Source organism: Cucurbita pepo, chromosome 11 (genome assembly GCF_057944985.1).
Source record: "Cucurbita pepo subsp. pepo isolate OVF chromosome 11, ASM5794498v1, whole genome shotgun sequence".
In the NCBI taxonomy this organism is placed as follows: domain Eukaryota; kingdom Viridiplantae; phylum Streptophyta; class Magnoliopsida; order Cucurbitales; family Cucurbitaceae; genus Cucurbita; species Cucurbita pepo.
The window spans coordinates 9,853,440-9,871,942 of record NC_141808.1 but is presented as its reverse complement, the minus strand read 5'-3'; positions in this window follow the sequence as shown (position 1 = coordinate 9,871,942).

Below are 18,503 nucleotides of genomic sequence, written 5' to 3'. Positions count from 1 at the left end.
GATTCTTCAGAGAAGGGAGTAGATAACTCAAACAAACAATGATGGTCCGGGTCCCCAAAAAGAAAGTCTCCATGAAAGGAAAGGGGAGGAACTAGTTAGCAGGTGGGAATACTTTCCCAGGAAAGGGCAATGGAGGGGTGCCATTGAAACCATTTATACCTTATAGCCTTTGAAAGCTGGTACAATGAGTTTGATATAAAAGGAAGCCTTTCGATCTAGTATTCAGCCTGTCAGACTGCATGGGAATCTTCCTAGGGGTTTCCAACACTCAATCCCCATGGAAAGCTCTTAGATTGCAAGGCTTCTTTGGTTCGTTATACGCTTTAGGAGAGTCCTTCTTATTTGACAGTATAGCTTAGCTTATTTAGTCAATGCCTATAGTCAATACAAATACAAACTCTATCACTCCCAGAAATTATGTACTAGCGACGAAAGAAAGAGACTACAACAATTGGAACTATCTCGCCGGCAGAAGGAATAGGACTCCCGGGCAGATCAGGTACAAGCTCCCCAGGGCCAGAAAAGAAAGAAGCAATGTATTGACAGCAAACAAAGATAACTACATCTATCACTTCCACTTCTGGCCTTTCATCGAGAGCAAATGGCCTGAAAACTAGTTCCGGCACCAATAGAAAAAGAAGAAAGAGGTGAAAGAAGGTGACCTCGTTCTCGAATAGTGAAACCCGAGTTCAAGAATAAATAGGTGTAGGAGCGAAGCAGCTTGACCGCGAGGGAGAGGAGCTTGACCTGATTCTTCTCATCCTGCCTATCTATTAAATTACCTAAAAAATGGACCAAAATCCCCAGAAAGTATCCAATCAGCAATGGTCCTTACACGAAAAAGAGTGAAATCAGTCCAGGAGAGAAGCTAAGCAGCTTTACCGAGTAAAACACCTATTCTATTCTATAGACCTCGTAAAAGAGTGAAAGAATCAGAATACAGTTTACCTCCAGAAATAAGGGAAGGATAGGTGATTGAATCTTAAACCAAAGCTAAGGCGCGAAGCTGCGAGACCGAGTGAAAGAGTGAAATCAGGGACAAGTTCAGTAGTTCAGGATCATTCTTGTTTCTTGTTTACAGTTAAAGAAAGAATAAATAGGTGAATGGGCGAAGGAAGAGAAGAAGCCACTTTACCGAGTTAGAGAGGTTCTGGATTGAATGAATAAGATAAGGTAAATAGGGGAGAGGAACGAAGCTGTGAGACATAAAATAAAGGAGTTCACTCTTTCTTTCTCTGATTCTTCTTCTTCTCTTACAGTTCAAGAAAGGAATAAAACAAAGAAAGCTAAAGCTAGCTCGGCTAAGACAGAGAGGCGCCAACGAGACCGTAAAATAGTGAAAGAATAACGAGTTCAAGAGAATGAATCTTTCGTCTTTGTTTACAGTTCATAAATAGGAAAAGGAGTGAATGAGAATTAATAGGAGTCAGTAGCTAGGACAGGTGATTGAGTTCAGTTCGTAAACTCTATCTAATTCATCTTTCATTTTCTTCTACCAGTCAAAGGTTTGAGGTTGAGTCTGATTTTCTTTTCTTTACAGTAAAGGTTCTAAAAGTGATTGAGTTTCCCTCGTTCAATCTGGTTCATTCAGTAGTTATTTCGTTTACCTCCCGAGTCAAAGAATTCAAGAATAAAGAGGAGCCAAGCGACCTACCTTGATAAGATAAGGAATCAACTACAAGGGGAATAAGATTCGGATTACCTTGTTGATCGAATATCTCAAGGCAAGAACACTTGATTGAGATTCGAATCACTCCACAAGCAAGATCGATCATGTCTAGCTTGAATGACTCTTGTTGATCAAATATCTCAAACACTTGTTTGAGATTCGAATCACTCCACAAGCAAGATTGATCATGTCGAGCTTGAATGATTCTACATGCAATCTAAGCTACATAGAATTGCAAAGAAACTTAGCCATTGGCTAAAAAAAAGCACAAATGCTTCTTTCTATATTTTCTAAGTCTACCTTACAAATACAACATACATGGCTTTATATAGCCTCAAAAATGAAACTACTAAAGGTATTCCAAGAGTTGTAACATTCCTACTTTATGGCCATAATTAGCCATTATGTAAATGTAACCGAAATTAAATAACAAGTCTTAAAATACAATAACTCTAAATTACTCTAAATTGTAACCCACCAAAAATTTACAACAATCAAACTTCATTCTTCTTCAATGTAGCATGAATTGAAACATCTTTTGATAATTTTGACAACCTTTTCTTCACATCTTCATTGAAGTATATTGTATGATTGATGTCTCTTGGTTCATATCAATCTCCACTTCTTCAAGAGGATTCGTCCTCGAATCTATTTGTGTAACTTTGCTGCAAAAAATAAGTTATGGAAATACGACGGACCTCACAACACTCTCTCAAGAGTATATGCTCAAGGAATTTTAGGCCACTCTATTTGCACTCATTTACACAAATGAAGCTCTCATTCTCACCTCTCAAAATTTTGAATAGAGCAAAGATTGAATTTTGAACTTTGGGTCGATTAAAATCTAACAACATGAAAGTAAATAAAAATCACATTAAAAAAAAAATGCAAAGGAAACATAAATAGATTCGAGGACGAATCCTCTTGAAGAAGTGGAGATTGATATGAACCAAGAGACATCAATCATACAATATACTTCAATGAAGATGTGAAGAAAAGGTTGTCAAAATTTGAGAGGAATTGCTTGTGGAGTGATTCGAATCTCAAACAAGTGTTTGAGATATTTGATCAACAAGAGTCATTCAAGCTAGACATGATTGATCTTGCTTGTGGAGTGATTCGAATCTCAATCAAGTGTTCTTGCCTTGAGATATTCGATCAACAAGGTAATCCGAATCTTATTCCCCTTGTAGTTGATTCCTTATCTTATCATTTGGTATCAGAGCGTTTTGACAGCCTTTTCTTCACATCTTCATTGAAGTATATTGTATGATTGATGTCTCTTGGTTCATATCAGACCTTGTTTACTGTGTTTCAAGGTTCAGGGATATTAAATTCATTAGCTACTGAACCCATTTACCTCGTCTTTGAATCAATAGGGGAAGGAGAAAGAGAAAGCAGTGAAAGCAAGAAGGTTCCGGCTTAGTAGCTCAGGGTTGAGGTTGAGTCTCATTCATCTTTCTTTCTTTCTTACAGGAGCGTAAATTCATTCATTAGTTGCAACGGCTTTAGGGGAAGGTCATATCGGTTCTGGTTCAGGAGAATGCAAATAGCTTAACCTCGTGGTTATTATAGTCCTGGTTTGAGCTTGAGTCTTTCCTTTCAACACTTTCTTTTTCTTCTTCAATCAATTGTCTTTCCTCTCTCTTCTTTCTTGAACTGTAAATAACGGATCAATAATCTTGAGTTTCTTCTTTCCTTACTGTTCTGTCTCATTCATAAGTCATGTTTACCGTTCAAGAATCAATAGGTGATTGAAGGTCAGGTAATATTGTATAGGTTCAGTTTCAGCAGATTGATAAAGGCTCGGGATTGAGTATGAATTTCCTCTCATGTTTTTGTTCTGGTGAAGGTTGATTCTTCTTTTCTTTATATTTCTAATTGTAGTAAGAAGGAGAGGGGAGAAGCTGCGAGACCGAGGTTCAGGATCAAGAACCAAACAAATACCTATTTACCAAGAAAAAGATAAGAGAGAGATAGTGAAACCTGAACTAATATTACCTTCAGTGATTCTAAGTTAGATTGATTTAGACGTCAGTAAAGAGAAAGAGATTGAGAAGAACCCGTGCAAAACAACAACCAATAAGCCTCAGTAGGAAATCAAAACTTAGCGCTTTCCAGTTATCTTCGGATAAGCCAAAGATTCTGAGTTAGATTGATTTAGACGTCAGTAAAAAGAAAAAAGAGTGAGAATGGAATTTCGCTTTCTCTTTTGAGACTTTTCCCGCCTCTGATCTTACTAGTCCCAAGGGAGACATATAACTAAGCTACCTAGGCACAGGTAACTAAAGAAAGCAAGTTTGAAGGCTTAGACTCAGAAAGGAATAAACTAAGAAGGATTAGGCCTAGACCCCGGGATTCGGGGAAAACTCAAAGAGTCAAACCTTATAATCTCTTCTCACCTTACCCGGTACCTAATTGAGCTTGCAGGATTGAGTCAGATGTACTTACCCCGCCTGATATTGAGAAGGCCGAGTTCCTTCATCTCTTTTTATCTTACCCGTGATAAAGATAAGGCTGTGTGTGATTGAGAAGCCGCAAAAGAACTCTACATGCCTTTACAAAATCATAAAGACATAAAGACTAAGATTGATTGAGCTGCAAGCCGCGTAGTATGATTTAGTCTAATACTTGCCCTTCCTTATACTACTTCTACTTATTACTTATACATAGTCATAGTAGGCTTCTAATGAAGTTACCTAATTCAGTTTGAAGTTCCCGGGGGTAAATTGAAGTTAGGAAGAAAGAAGATGGAATCTGCTACTTCCTCTGGATCTAGTAGGAAAGGAGGAGATCAGCCCTTTTAATCTCTTACAAAGCCCCGTAATGCCTTAAGTCTAATTCTCTCTCTCCATTATCGGAAGAAACTATTACTATTGGATTTCACTATTGGATTGAGAATCAAGCGGATTCTATTCACCACTTCAGTCCTTTAGTACGAAGACTTTGACTAAGGTCAAAAAGAAAGAAAAAAAGATCCAAGAGTTGGGCCCCGGTCTGTACCCAAAAACAAGTGATAATTAGTCCGAGGAGTCAAAAAGTTCGGAATAAAAGCCTTAGGAAGAATATCCTTTGCTAACATCTCTTTATGGACCCTAACCTGGAAGTCTTAGTGAGGCGAATGCCTTAGAATTCTATAATTCAAAGTAAGGGATTGACTTCGTCTCTTTCTTTATTGCTTTAGTCGACCCGTAAACAGTATATGAAGGCAAGTCTTCAATTCCAATGTCTTACCGAGCTTTCTCGATTTAAGTCTTTTCTTTTAGTTTGCCCTATACCTATCTTCAATCTAAAAATGAAAAAAGATCAGGCTGAGAAAATGACCATGGATCCTTAGTTAGACGTCTGGATTTAAGTATTGAAATTGAGGAGGATTTACTAAGGAAAGCAACTCTAGCCTAAGTGTCCGATAGATAAGTAAGGGGAACATCAATATCCAAATATCGGGAATGAGAATAATTATAAAGAAGCTATGGTCAGATTTAGGACTTTCTTTACCATCCCCCCTTGTCAAAGAAGATTTTATGGCCTTTATGCGAGTCTGAAATACTTGCTTTCTATCTAATTGCCTCCCTAACTTTCCGTTGAGACAAGGAGAATGAATAGGGGTAGAAGGGTATTGGCATGGAATCTAAGGCTTGCTGGGATGAGATTCCAAGGCTTTTCCCCAGATTCTTTGTTGTTTTGATCAAATTATAACGAATTAAAAGATTAGGAGAAGGGCCTACTTCATTTGATCAGTCACGAACGTAAGGTAGAAGACTTGCAGCTTGGCAGCATCTCTGTCTGTAAATGGTAGTCTCACAACATCAAAGACAGAATCTCAGCTCATTCAATCATTCTATAGGGGATGGCTTCAGTCCACTAATTCAGTAATTCAGAAGAAAGAGGCCTTATCTTGGTATTGGAATAGCCCTAAATTGATGGAATGGGAATGCTATGCTTCTTATTACAGGGGACTAGAAATAGAAGATATAAAGGCCCCTTTCGGCCAACCTCATTCTAACTTCATGGCCTAGCGAATCTGTTGAATGAGGGGAATGAGTCAAAAGCAATCTTCCTTACTGAAGAGTCGAAACCCAATCCAATGAAAGGCTGAGGTCCTAAAAAACTAGACTGAAACAGCCTCCTTAGCCTTTACAGCAGTGGCTTTCTTCCTTACTGTCTTATCATAGGAGTGGGAATAGGGAATAGCCGGTAAGGCGTCAAGACTGATTTCTAACTTCTAAATCTCCAGTAAAGGAATAGACACCAATAGACAGATTAATCTCTGCAAAGTCTCGGGGCTTTAAGATTAAGACGAAAAAACCTGACTTTCCCACCTAAAGGATTGAACCAAAATAGCAAGAGAAAGTTCTTCAGTCCTCATGAGGCCCATCAAAGTTCTTCTCTCTTCTCTCTGCGCAGGACAGGCAGGATTGTATAGAATGACTAAGCTCCAACTTCGGACTATGACTGATTTCCTGATGCTTCTTTCTTTGCTGCTTGATACTACCTTACTTGCTTAAGTAGGGCCTTTTATTAGACATCAAGTTTCTAAATAGGTAATTTCTTCTGACTGACTGATTTTGCATTTTTCACCAGAAGGTATTTCACGAAGGCTTACAGGTCAGCTAACTTCCTCTAAGTCTTTGCGTAATACTCTTGCTTTATTCTCAATCCTTCACGACGGGTAACTAAATGACTAAATCGAATGACTTTTTTCATTTGAGAATTTCATTCTTTTTTCCTTGAGATTTCGGATTGAATTTGTTTAGGATTGAATTTCTGTTTTAAGTCATTCTATTTCTTCTTTTTCTTTTATTCCTCGATAAAGTGAGAGTTCCCGGACAACGCGGTTTATTTACAATTACAAGATTTTGAATGAAAAACGGAAAAGATCAATTAAAGAAAACTAAAGAAAAAAGATTAATTGCTTGACTAAACAACTTCTATACTCTTTAGCTCTAATGGATCACTAAACATTAAATGAATCAAAGAAATTCCCATTTTTCTCACTAATTTCCTTCTCTGAAGAGACGAAGGCAAAATGAGTTATTTATAATTCTTCTTAAAGACTTTCTTCCCACTAAGATCAGGAACTTGAGAAAAGAATACCTTTATAAGGATGACACTTTCTCATCTGTTGCAGATTCTCTAGTCAGTTCGCTTCTAATGGATCTTCCTCTTTAGTATGTTCCCAGATCATCAGATAAAGGAATAAGAAGAGCATAGTCATTGAATCATCAATGGGAGTAGGAAAAGAAGAAGAATCTTAGGCTATTGGCATTGAATCCCAGGGTGCAGGAATAGAAGATAAGGATCCAGGAATTGATTCACCGGGAAAAAGAGATCCGAGCCAGCCCCATAAGTCTTAGAATGATTATGAGTTACGGTTTGATCTGTCTTATATAAGACGGAAGTGAGTGGGAACTAAGAGTTCTAGCTTTCCGTTATCGCCTGTAACTTCTAAGTAGAAAGATAACTACTTTTCCACTTCTGGACTTGAATGCAAAATAGATAGAAAAAGAAAATGTCAGAAAGAAGGGCATGGCTTGTATTAGAATGAGTTACCTCTGGCTGCTGACTTCCTTCGTTGTTCTTTAATTCTTTAAACTAACTGAACTCTCCTCTAACTTAATAATAGATTGACGCATCTCTTGATTCAAGATAAGCTGACCGTCTGGCATTGATTCCCTAGCTTTTGAAGATATTCCCCGTATTTTGAATAAATGAAATATGGAAGAGAATTTGTTGGACAAGGTTTTCGCAACCTCTTAGTTACGGTTCTTTGTTCTCCTTGAAGAAGCAGTAGGGAAAGAGGACTGAACCATCCAATTGAGACAGTGAGACAGGAACGAATTCAGACTCTTTGCTTTCAACTGAAACTTCTTGACTTTTAACCCTGTAACTTATCTTATAACCATACATTCGTTTTTGACTAAGAATGCAATATTTCAATTAACAGCCCATTAATTCGTATCTTGATTTTCAAAGGTCTAAAAAAGAGCAAGCCCTTCACAAAATTCGTTTTTGACTAAGAATGCAATATTGAAGCACTTTTCTCTTTTCTAATCATTATCTAATGATGAAACTATTTCTTTTTTATTGACTTTATTCTTCTTTCTTTCTAACTTGAGGTTTTTTGAATGAATCGGAAAGGACAGGATTGTAACAAGAATAAGTGAATCTCTGGCTATCTTTCCTTCTGTTGTGTGCTTGAAGCCCTTCTATGGCTTCTCAATCATCACATTAAGGACGGATAACTCAAAATCATGACTTGATGCTTGACTATTGGCTTGCATGTCATACTTCCAATGCAAGAAATTCCTTACTTGTGACTTCCTTCTCCTTCAAAGGACTTTTTGGCAACAGAAAGAGAAAGAGTAATTCAATCTCACTCAGTATAGACCTCTAACTCAAATCTAAATCGAAAGACAGATTTCCGGAATCAAAAGAAAGCAAATGAAAGAAGTCAGGCTTTCCTAACTAAAGAGATCGAGTAATCTGTGCGGAACCAAAAGATTAAAGAAAACTCGAAAAACACAAAGAACCTTTACTGGCGCTCTTTCTCCTTCTCCAGAAGAAAGTTATCTCCCTCCTGAGATTTTGAATGAAATCCTTGACTTCGGCTCGACTTAAGTCAATAAATAAATGAATTAGATCCCGCGCCTAAACTCACAACTTAATTCTGATCAAGGATAAGAATCTCTTCCAAGGCATTTCTTCAGTCAGACTGACTTTCAAACCTAATAACTTCCTTCCCATGGACTAGCATCAGTCAAACTTACTAAGGGCTTAGGAAGATCAGTCGAAGGGAATCTATGACTTTCTTTCGGCCCCCTCAGCACTATTTTAGGTTTTCTTAGTTGCATTTCTGACCGACTTACTTAGGTATCAAACTGAAAGGAATGAACGGCACAAAGTCTAGAAGTTTCTACACCAAATAAATAGGTCAACAATAGCCTTGGATTAGGTCAGCATTTGCCTTAGCCTCTGCCTCTCTTGGTATCTGCACATCTACAGATATACGGTGATGATCATTCATCAAGAAGAGCTGGTACAAAAAGATCAAGATTCATACTTCTTCCTTCTTTCTTGAAGCAGAGGATGCCGCCTTCTCTGTTGCTGTAGGTGAAGACCCGAACGACAAATGAGCTCATGCTTGATTCTCCATCTAAGTAAGGATTTTCTTGCAAGAGCAATAGAAAGATCAATCTCCGACTTATTTTCTAACTACATCCTGTCTGTATAAGACTGAAAAGCCTACCATATCTGAAAAAGGCTCCACTAAAGCTAAAGTCAATACTGAAAGGAAGTCCTTGATATGATCTTTTTTAGGCCCCCTAAGTTGAATTTCCTTCTCAACTGCAACTTATGAGTAGACTGCTGATACAACTGCACATATTCTATATATTTCATTTCGTCAGTGACGATTGCTCATTGCACCAGACGGGGGAAGAGAGAGGATTAGTCCGATCGGAACTTTCGTAGTAGCATTTCCCGTGCATTATGCCAATGTATTAGACTGAATCTTTCTGCAAGCAGGACTTTCTTTCTGACTTGACTTGAAATCTTATTCCAAGAGAAGATAAGGGCATATGGTATTGGAATCTAAATCTGAACTTATTCTCCGAACGAAAGCTGTAAGACTGATTCTTCCTTACTCCCCGCCTTTTCAATCTGGTGAAGAAGTGGAAATGAAAAACTCTCTTCCCTTTCTGACTTGCTTGCCGGAAGGTCGGGATCGTAGTGCTTAGCCTGAAAATCGAACCTGAAAGCATCCTTAAGCCACTAAGTCTTCTACGTTCTTCTACATCTAAAATAGACTTTAGAATCGTGACTTCTTGAACTACCAGTTAAGGTAATCATTCATCCCCCGGATCGGTTCATTTAGAGAATGAATCTGATCGGAATAGGCAGGGAATTGGCCTTTCCTTTCAAAGCGATTTTCCCTGTTACTGATAAGTGAAAAGAAGACTACCTTCAAAGGGCTTTATGCCAATGGGATTTAGAAGATCATCATTTGGCTAATAGCCTACTCTATTTGCTCACTATGCTCCTAATGTTCCTACGGGATAGGGGCTGAGCGAAAGAGAAAGTGAGATTGGAGCCTATAGAGCCTGAAAAGGCCGATTCTTTCCTCACTAAGTCCCTGGTGTGAAAAGACTTCTTTCTTAATCTCTATAATGCAGCATCCTCGCTAACTCAAAGGCAACTACTAACTGTCAATCTTCCATCCTTTCTTCCCTAAAGTTAGGGATTGTCTAAGAGTTCGAAAAGGTCGACATATAATCAATAATTAGGCCTTTTTATGACTTCCGGAAACTCAAGTTACATTCATAGGTCTGAATCTCCGGCTCTTCGTTTTCGGATGGCAATAAAATAGATATAGTAGGATGCTTTCACGCCTGCCTTAGCTTTTATTGTTGCTTTATTCTTGACTTACTGCCTAGCCCTGAATCAAGGTCGGTTTGAAACTAAGGAATAGCGCTCCACTCTGACTTCTTAATAAGGCCTGCCTAAGAACCCCCATAGAACACTCATCCAATCACGAAATAGATCGAGTTAAAGTCAATACATCACTACTCCGGACGTGTGACACATGCGAATGAGTGAACTCAGTCTGTCTTCTTCGGTTTCGACTTATTCCCTGTTGGAAGACATTATCAAGTAAGGGCCTAATCCACATCTCTATCTCTCCTGAAGCGGTACTCAGTCTTACTGCCTCCTGGTTCAGAAAAAGTCAACTATTGAGGGATTGGGAATAAATATTGAAGATAAGGCTTTCAGCCGAAGGTCAACTCCTTGATGTTTTAGATCTTTTAGGTTACGGTTCTTCGAATCTCTAGATCCTCAGCTACTACTAAATCTCAATAGTTTGAGTTTGCAGCTTCTCCAGCTCACACATTCGATCTTAGCGAACTAAGCGTCAGGCCTTTATCAGAGGGAAGAATGTAGATCATCCAACAGCAAGCAACTTACTCATTAATACCAGTAGAAAAAGTGGCTTTATTCTCTGTATCAGGTCAGACGTCTAACTCAATCTCGAAAAAGGAATCGGAGAGAAAAGAAAGATCAATACTTATCCCCGGCTTTAAGCCTCTTCTCAATCATCTCAGGTCGGGGGACGTGTAAGAAAAATAGAACTAACTATGAAAAGGGGATCTCTGTCTGCTTCTCCATCACAGTACGGACGTCTAACTGAATCATACTACTAGCTCGCTTTCATAGGACGGGAAGTTCGAGCAAAATTAGACTTCTCCGCTCGGAGTGCTCCCCAATCAGATGCATTAAGGGCTAATGAGCTCAGCGGCCATTGGTACTTCTTTGCTTCCTGATTGATTTAAGAGGAATGAATCTCCCTGCCTCAAAGACTGTTATTTCGTCATCAGTATCATCTTCAATTCTGTTCTTGGCCTACTTTTGATGATGAAGGAAGAGAAATTGGATAATACAGACAGCCCGAATTACACCTTCATCAGTGTGAATTAATTTAGTTAAGGACTACAGCTCAATTACAACTTAGTCCGAAGGATAAGATTCTGTAGTATCTTCCCTGGGAATCTCTTAAAACAAAATAAGCTAGTCCCTGAAGTCTGACTAATGCCTTCTCAGCACGGGCTCTTGGACAAGAATAGCAAGATTCTAACTTATTCCAGTTAGATGCTTAAGAATTATAGCTTTGTAGCTGCTCTTTAACTGCACCCTAGACGACTTGATAGACCATATACCCCAGATAGTGGTTGGTTAGATACATACCTAATGAATGACTACCCTATTGACTTAGCCTCAAGGTCTAACTTAAGCCTATGTCTCCCTCGCTGCTCTTTCTCCCGTCGTGGTGATTGATGGTTCGCCTTCTCTTATAACTACTTGCTGTATAAGACTTCCTTGGCTCCTTTAACATTTAACAGATGAAGGAATATGATGAGATAATGATAAGATAAGGAATCAACTACAAGGGGAATAAGATTCGGATTACCTTGTTGATCGAATATCTCAAGGCAAGAACACTTGATTGAGATTCGAATCACTCCACAAGCAAGATCGATCATGTCTAGCTTGAATGACTCTTGTTGATCAAATATCTCAACGCAAGAACACTTGGTTGAGATTCGAATCACTCCACAAGCAAGATTGATCATGTCGAGCTTGAATGATTCTACATGCAACCTAAACTACATAGAATTGCAAAGAAACTTAGCCATTGGCTAAAGAAAGCACAAATGCTTCTTTTAATATATTTTTCAAGTCTTCTTACAAATACAACATACATGGCTTTATATAGCCTCAAAATGAAACTATTAAAGGCATTCCAAAAGTTGTAACATTCATACTTAATGACCATAATTAGCCATTATGTAAATGTAACCTAAAGTAAATAAAATGTCTTAAAATACAATAACTCTAAATTGTAACCCACCCAAGATTTATAACAATCAAACTTCATTCCTCTTCAATGTGGCATGAATTGCTTGATAACTTTGACAACATTTTCCTTCACATCTTCATTGAAGTATATTGTATGACTGATGTTTCTTGGTTCATATCAGATAAGAATTTTGATGCTAGCTTAGCTTATAACTCAAAAGTTAGAATCCGCGGCTTTAGACTGATTTGCTTCCAGATCAAATTAACGAGGGGAAGATTAAGTTAATTACAGTACAGGCTGATTTTCTTAGATTTGATTATTAGAGCATGGGAAGAGATTCTATGGGATTTAGTCAGAAGTAGCTTGAAGCTAACCCTAGTTCCATTTCCGCCAGGACTGCAACTCATTCAGAAAGGCGTGCACACAAAACAAAGCCTTTCTACTTCTAAGTTCTAAGTACGAAATGAATGCACCAAAATAGAGCTCTTAATTTACTGTTTTCCTAACATCAGACTCCACTTCCGGACAGGGACATTGACGAAGAAAGATTTGCCTTTGATCTATAAGTTTAGGCCATAAATCATACAATCGAAGAAGTACATACTGCTGAGACGAAGGAAGCCCAGTAATAGAGTCTAAATCTCCTACCCTCAGTCAATAATTCTATCTTTGGTTAAGTCAAGGGGGTAGCGGCTCTAGTGAAAGAAAGACTAGAAGTCACTCCAGGAACATAGTAGAAAAGTCTAAACCAATCAGATTTGCTTATAATTAGAATCTTTCCGCTGAGGCAATCTAAGTAAAGAAAGACCGGCAAGAATCCAACAAACAAACTCCACCTGTAAAGAAAAAAGAAAGAGCGAACAGAATAGAGAGTCAAAGAGGAGAATAAGGAAAGGAGAAAGAGAAGAGACCGAGTTGTAGAGGTGAAGGAGAATGCATCTTTCTTCAATCAGTACAGGAGTTTACAGAGTGAAAGAAGAAAGAGGGAATATCGGTGAAGGAGCTCTGCAGCGAGACTGTAAAGGAGAGGAGTTCCATCAGGTCAGGGAATATCATCAAAGGGGAAGGGAAGATGTTGAGGATAATGAAGGAAGCAGAGGTTTCGGGGCAGGTGAATGAGCAAATTCTTCTTTCCCAAGTTTATTTACTGTGAAGAGAGAATGAGTAAAAGAGTGAGTTCAATCAAAGAGCTACTGAATATATATGCTTTACCTTGTGTTAGAATAAATAGGTGAAAGAATAAGAAGGAGAGAAGCTAAGCTGCTTTACCTCGCCGAGTTCAATCAGTCTAAGGTTTAAGGTTGAGGAGAATGAATCTTTAGTCTTTACAGGAGAGTCTCAGTAAATGAATTAGCAGCTTTACCGGAGAGGAGAGTAAGTGAAAGAAAGGATCTTGAGCAGTAGCAGTTCAAGCAAGAAGGTTCAGGTTTTCGATTTCATCTTGAGTTGAGGATTGACTGACTGTTCAGGATCATTAAAGGTTCAGGGGCAGGATCATTCATCATTCATTTTCTTCTTCAATCAATGAATTAGCTTACTCGACTCCCTCCCTTCTATTTACCTCGTGTTTGAATAAATAAGTGAATGAGTTTACCGAGTTCAATCAGTCAAAGGCAAAGCTGAATAAGTAGTGAGAGCAGCTACCTTGTTTACAGTTCAATCAGGTGAAGGAGAATGAAACAAACAAACACACACCTCTTCCTGTATAAGAAAGCAGTAAGGATACCAGAAGATGCTAAACACCTATTTACCTCGGTTACTGTGAAAGAAGGGAATAAAACAAAGCTAGCAAAGGCTAAGACAGAGAGAGAGGAGCGAAGACGAGTTGGAGAGGTTTCGGGGTTCAGTTTCATTCATCTCTATCTTTTCGTCAGGTGTAGTAGTTCACTTTCATTAATCTTTCTCTTTCGTCTTTCCTTACTGTAAAGTCTCATTCAAATAGCTTTACCGAGTTGAAGAGTGAAATCTGGAGAATGAATCTTCTCTTGCTTCAGTCTTTCAATTCTCTTATCTTTTCTTTACTCAACTGTAAACAAGGGGGTTTCATTCACTACTTCTCTTTCTTTCCTGTTACGTCTCAGTCATCGGAGAGTCTTAGTTTACAGTTCCATCAAATCAGGTCATAAAGGATCAGCAATGGAATTGTTCAACCAAACGAGTTTACGAAAGGGGCAGGGTCAGGTTCCGGAGTTCCGTTTCATCTCTTTTCTTTTCTTTCCTGTAAAGAAAGGGATCAAGAAGAAATAGGAGTAAGTAGCTCGACTGTCAAGTTCAGGGAAGGGCATATCGCGGAAGGAGCTCTTAAGTTTGGTTCTCCCTATTCTTGAACTGTAAAGAATCCTTCATCTTTCTTTCTATTCTATTTACCGAGTCTTTGAATAAATGGGTTCAGGAGCGAAGCGAAGCAATAAGACCTATAAAGAATGAGCTTGACCTTTCATACAGCCCCTTTACTTACCTTACCTTGTGTTTGAGTGAAAGAAGGTGAATGAGTTTACTGTTCAAGAATGAATCAATAGGTATAGGTTCAGGGCGAGTCCATGAATTAGATTAGCTGCCTTACCTCGTGAAAGAAGGTAAATAGGTTGTTCAGTTCGTAAACTAGAATGAATCTTGAGTCTTCCTCAGCCCTTCCGGTTCAGTCTCATTCATAAGCTTTCGTCTTTGTTTACTCTTCGTTCAATTAGGGACAGGATCAAGAACCAAACAAACAAACACCTCCTCCTGTATAAGTTCAAGGATAAAAGATAGCAGTCCGGAAGATGAAAGAAAAAATAGGGAGAAGTTAATGAGTAAGTAAATGAAGACGCTGCTTTACCTTTTGAATAAATAGGTAATGGCTCAGGTTCTTCTTCTAGCTTGACCTTGTTTACAGTTCCAGAATAAATAGGTGAATGAATGGGCGAAGCAATGAGACAGACCTATAGGTTCAGTCGCTTCTCTTTCTTTCCTTCCTGTAATTCATCTTGTCTTGCTTCAGTCTCCCTTCAAACAAAGACTGTAAACTCTCCATTAATCGATAGTCTTGACTTTCTCTTTAGAATGAATTGTTAGTCTTTCCTTTCTTACAGTTCAGGGGGAAGAGTTCAGGCTAAGACAGACAGTGTTGAGTTATGGAGTCTGCTCCCTGTATTTATAGCTTGGTCAATGGCTATATCCGGTAAAGCTATATATGGTACATAGCTATATATAGTAGATGGTTAAATCTGGTAAAGCTATATTTAGTAGACTGAACCATATATATATCCCGTCCAGTAAAGCTCTTAAATGTACTTTTCTATTCTCTGTACTCTCTTGTTGTACATGCCTGAAGTCATCAATAAAAAATCCTTTTAGCCAGAGTTCTCCTTGCAACTTCTCTCTATCCTTCTCTTTGTGTTCATCTAGATCGAGCGTGTGCGTTGTTGTGCGATCCTAACAACTGGTATCGATCCTAACAACTGGTATCAGAGCAAGGCAAAATTCACCACGATCTGTGAAGATGGAAAGTTCAAAGATTGGAATTGAGAAGTTCGATGGATCCGATTTCGGTTTCTGGAAGATGCAGATTGAAGATTATCTGTACCAGAAAGATCTTCACGAACCTCTGTTGGGGGTGAAGCCGGATACCATGACCACGGAACAGTGGAAGCTCAAGGATCGACAAGCCTTAGGGATGATCCGGTTGACGCTATCCAGAAACGTGGCGTTTAACATCATCAAGGAGAAGACAACGTCAGATCTGATGAAGGCGCTGTCAAATATGTATGAAAAACCGTCGGCTATGAACAAGGTGTATTTGATGCGTAGATTTTTCAATCTACAGATGTCTGAAGGTGGACGTGTTGCGGATCATATAAATGAATTCAATATGATCATAAGTCAACTGGGTTCGGTGGAAATTAATTTCGAAGATGAAATTAAAGCGTTGATTTTGATGTCATCCTTACCCGAGTCATGGGATACTGTTGTTGCCGCAATCAGCAGTTCCCGAGGATCTGATAAACTGAAGTTTGATGAAATTCGAGATGTAGTTCTCAGCGAAAGTATTCGCAAACGGGAAACTGGAGATTCATCAGGCAATGCTCTCAGTGTTGATCGAAGGGGAAGAAGCAAATCAAAGAGCTCAAACAAACATGGGCGTTCAAAATCAAAGAACCGGGGAAAATCTCCAAACAAACCCAACGTAACGTGTTGGAGCTGTGGGGGAAAAGGACACTTTCGGACAGATTGTACAAAGCTAAAGAAGAAGCAGAATCATAAATCTGAAGATGATGATGATTCTATATACACAACAGAAGATGCTGAGGACGTTTTAATCCTTAGTGTGGATAGCCCAGCTGAATCCTGGATTTTGGATTCAGGTGCATCGTTCCATTCGTCTCCAAGTAAGGAATTGTTTCGAAATTTCAAATCAGGAAATTTCGGGAAGGTGTATCTTGCCGACAATAAAACCTTGGAGATTGAAGGAAAGGGAGATGTCTCCATACAAACTCCAGCAGGAAATCAATGGACATTACAAGATGTCAGATACATTCCTGGTCTCAAGAAGAACCTGATCTCTATTGGTCAGTTGGATAGCACAGGCTATGCAGCAGAGTTTGGAAAGAGTTCCTGGAAGATTGTGAAGGGCGCCATGGTTGTTGCGCGTGGCACAAAATCTGGAACCTTATACACTACTGCAGAGTGTATAAACATGACTGCTGCTGCTGAGAGTGCTTCCAATTCAAGTCTATGGCACAATAGACTTGGACATATGAGCGTCAAAGGAATGAAGATGCTCACTGCGAAAGGAGCTTTAGAAGGCTTAAAATCTGTTGATATGGGTCTTTGTGAGAGCTGCGTTATGGGCAAACAGAAACGAGTTAGTTTCACAAAGGCTGCCAGAGAACCGAAGAAAGTGCGGTTGGAAATGGTCCATACAGACGTCTGGGGACCATCTCCAGTTTCATCACTTGGTGGATCAAGGTACTACGTCACCTTCATCGATGACTTCAGCAGGAAGGTATGGGTTTACTTTCTGAAACATAAGTCAGATGTGTTTACCACCTTCAAGAAGTGGAAAGCTGAAGTTGAAAATCAGACCGGCTTGAAGATCAAATGCCTGAGGTCTGACAATGGAGGAGAGTACAACAAATCAGAGTTTATAACATTTTGTGCAGCTGAGGGAATTAGATTAATAAGAACAATTCCCGGTAAGGCAAGACAAAATGGTATTGCAGAAAGGATGAACAGAACCTTGAATGAGCGAGCAAGAAGCATGAGGATTCATTCTGGATTGCCAAAGGCATTCTGGGCTGATGCTGTAAACACAGCAGCATATTTGATTAATAGAGGGCCGTCAGTACCCTTGAAGTTCAAATTGCCCGAAGAAGTATGGACAGGAAAAGAACTCAAGTACTCTCACTTGAGAACCTTTGGCTGTACTGCATATGTTCATGTTGATCCAGAGAAGAGAGATAAGCTTGATGCTAAGGCTGTGAAATGCTACTTCATAGGCTATGGCTCTGACATGTTCGGGTATAGGTTTTGGGATGAGAAAAATATGAAGATCCTAAGACACTGTGATGTGACCTTTGATGAAAATGTCATGTACAAGGACAGAGAGAAGATAAACTCTGAGACTACGAAGCAAGTGGGAGTTGAATTTGAGTGGCAAGAAAATTCACACAGTGATGGTACAACAGAAGCTCAAGAAACTCCTGATCCTATTGCTGAAGAACCAGACGTGGCTGATCCTATTGCTGAAGAACCAGACGTGGAGCAAGTTGCACCTGAACAGGTGTTGAGAAGATCATCCAGAACTACCAGAGCACCAGACAGATATTCAACCTCATTACACTATCTGTTGCTGACTGACGAAGGAGAACCAGAGTTCTTTGATGAGGCCCTACAAGTGGAAGATTCAACTAAGTGGGAGCAAGCCATGGATGATGAGATGAGCTCACTTGAAAGGAATAATACGTGGGTGCTGACTGAGTTGCCTACAGGAAAGAGAGCTCTGTTGAACAAATGGGTGTTCAAAATCAAGGTTGAACCAGATGGCAGAAGGAGGTTTAAGGCTCGGTTAGTAGTTAAAGGATATTCACAAAGAAAAGGCATTGATTATGCTGAGATCTTTTCTCCAGTTGTGAAATTAACTACTATCCGAATTCTACTGAGTATTGTTGCATCGGAGAATTTGCACCTTGAGCAAATGGATGTAAAAACGGCATTTTTACATGGAGATCTAGACGAGGAGATCTATATGCAACAACCCGAAGGATTTGCAGCTCCAAGCAAGGAGCACATGGTGTGTAAGCTCAATAAGAGCTTGTATGGACTGAAACAAGCACCGAGACAATGGTACAAGAAGTTTGACTCCTTCATGAGCAAGAGTGGTTTCCACAGAAGTGAAAAGGATCAGTGTTGCTACCTCAAGAAATACACTGATTCTTATGTGTTTCTACTCCTGTATGTGGATGATATACTAATTGCTGGATCAAGTATGAGGGAGATAAA